The sequence below is a fragment of the Schistocerca americana genome, chromosome 2 (genome assembly GCF_021461395.2).
Source record: "Schistocerca americana isolate TAMUIC-IGC-003095 chromosome 2, iqSchAmer2.1, whole genome shotgun sequence".
NCBI classification, from domain to species: domain Eukaryota; kingdom Metazoa; phylum Arthropoda; class Insecta; order Orthoptera; family Acrididae; genus Schistocerca; species Schistocerca americana.
In genome coordinates this window covers 248,426,642-248,429,342 of record NC_060120.1, presented here as the reverse complement: position 1 = coordinate 248,429,342, position 2,701 = coordinate 248,426,642, and positions in this window count along the sequence as shown.

The following is a 2,701-nucleotide window of genomic DNA, read 5'->3' as shown; positions in this document are numbered from 1 at the left end:
AAAGAACAGACACCATATCCTTATAAGCTACTTCTTAATGGTTGCATTAGAAGTGTTATATTCATTTGTGTATAACACTTCTGCGACTCAGTGGATGCAGATGATAATAACGTAATTATGTTCTTTGTTTAGATATGGTTTCAGAACGAGATTTTACCTCTGCAGCGGAATTTTCGCTGTTATGAAACTTCCTGGCAGATTGAAACCTTGTGCCGGACTGAAACTCGAACTCTGGGCCTTTGCCTTTCGCGGACAAGTGCTCTACCAACCGAGCTACCAAACCACGATTCACGATGCCTCCTCATAAATGTACTTCTACCAGCACCTCGACTCCTACCTTCCAAACTCCATACACCCTTATTTCCAGGAGTACTAGTCCCGTAAGTTTCGCCGGAGAACTTTCGTGAAGTCGGGAAGGTAAGAGACAAGGTACTAGTAGAAGTACTAGTAGAAGTCATTCGTGTGTGTGTAGCTCAGTAGACGCCGGCGGGGTAGCTCAGAGTGCTCGGTCAGAGGGTTAGTCGTCCTCTGTAACAAAAAACTGAGTTAATGGATCTACGATAAACTTGAATGGGTTTCATAGGATGTCCGCTTCGAACAAATGGAACGAACAGTAACGAAATAAATGAGGAAAGAAACAAAAGTTGGTAGAGCACTTACCCGCGAAAGGCAAAGGTCCCGAGTTCGAATCTCCGTCTGGCAGAGAGATTTAATCTGCCGGGAAGTCTGATAGCTTTCACGTTGCATAAACATAGTAATTGGGGCGTTTTTTTATTTCAGTCACATATTTTCCTACTGCTACCTGCAAAGCGCACTGTTTCTTCTTGCTGTAAATTTCTGCCCTCTTTGTTACTTTGCAATTTCGCGTCACGTTTCCTAAGCGCTGACCGAGGTCGTCAGGTATAATTTAGCAACCTCGCTACTTTTTGTCACCCGACCCCACCCGCCATCTCCGTATTTCTCTGGATGTAGATCTTCTGGTAGCGACAACGCGTGAAAAACGTTTTATCGCGTCCGTACTAACTGAACTCGCCCTTTGGTCGCTCTAAAATAAAATTGTTGACGACGCTCGAGAACAACGAGTTTCCTCGATCCGGCGTTGTATTGCAAAGCTGTACGTGCCCACGTTATGCGAATAACAGACGAGTGAACGTTAATCTGAATTCATCTGAGAACAGGTATGTACAGCCTTATTTTCGCATTACATAATAAATAGTGTAAACTGATCAAGGCACGAAGACCGTCTGAACTATAATGTACGAGCCTCCGCAGCGCAGCGGTAGCATTACCGTCTACCATGCAAGGGGGCCCGGGTTCGATTCCCCGGCAGGGGACTGGGTGTTGTGTGTCCTCCGTCATAATTGACACGCAAATCACCGAGGTGGCGTCGACTAAAAAGACTTGCAATACGGCGGTCGAACCTCTAAGGGGGTATCCTGGACGAAAAATGCATACGATCATTTCATTAGGATATAGACCTGCTATATAACTGGCAAATGTGTTTTTCCAAAATGACTTTCTTTAGATGGTAGCTTATTATTTGTTGCGATGTTATTGATTTTAAACACGTAAACAGTTAAATATGATGTAGTTTTAATGTAATAATTTTAAGTTTATCCTTTGTAGTTAATTTAGTGTGATAAAGTTTGTCGCTATCGCTCACCCTCCTCGCGCGTACTGCTAGTGTCCTCTCTCGTCAAGCGGAACTGTTGTATACGTGTGTACATTTGCATGGAGGACCATATCACAACATCCATGTTGTGCATGTTTTAATTTAATGTGGAGGTGAAATTTTATATTTGACTGGCCACTTTCGGCTATAGTTTAACGTACCTCTGCCACAATATGTAATCCAAGTAAGTCCGCATAGGTATCATTTGTATTCGTAAAGTGGATATGATCTCTCTCTCTCTCTCTCTCTCTCACACACACACACACACACACACACACACACACACACACACATATATATATATATATATATATATATATATATATATATATATATATATATGGGGTGATTCACGAAGGCATGCAAATATTTTAATATGTTATTCTACAAGTAAAACTAACGAAAAAAGTTCATATAATCATAGGTTCGCAAATGTTTAGCTACGGCTAATAAACCGGCCGCTGTGGCCGAGCGGTTCTAGGAGCTTCAATCTGGAACCACGCGTCTGCTACGGTCTCAGATTCGAATCCTGCCTCGGGCATGGATGTGTGTGAGTGTCCTTAGGTTAGTTAGGTTCAAGTAGTTCTACGTCTAGGGGACTGATGACCTCAGATGCTAAGTCACATAGTGCTTAGAGCCATTTGAACCATTTTGAACGGCCAATAAAATATTTTGCCAGAAAGATAGCAACTTCGTTAATATTATCGGTAACTCCGTAACTAAACGCCCTCAGTGGCATTGTAGCGAGAAGGAAGAGACTCTACCTTACTTCTCTGGTTTCTGTATCACTAACCTGGTGTCTTTCGGGAGGCCAGTTGTTAAATGTCAACAACGATTTGTACTATACTCTTTTTAATAAAGAAAGCACTTTGACAAACACTTCACAGAATTTCCAATATGGCGGCTCTTGGCTACGCCGTTATTCAACCCTTTACAACACATTGACGCCTTTCTGACTTTCCATAATCGCGATACACACTGCCCACGACGCGTGGCGTTCACAGATAACTAACCTTCACTTTATCTCAT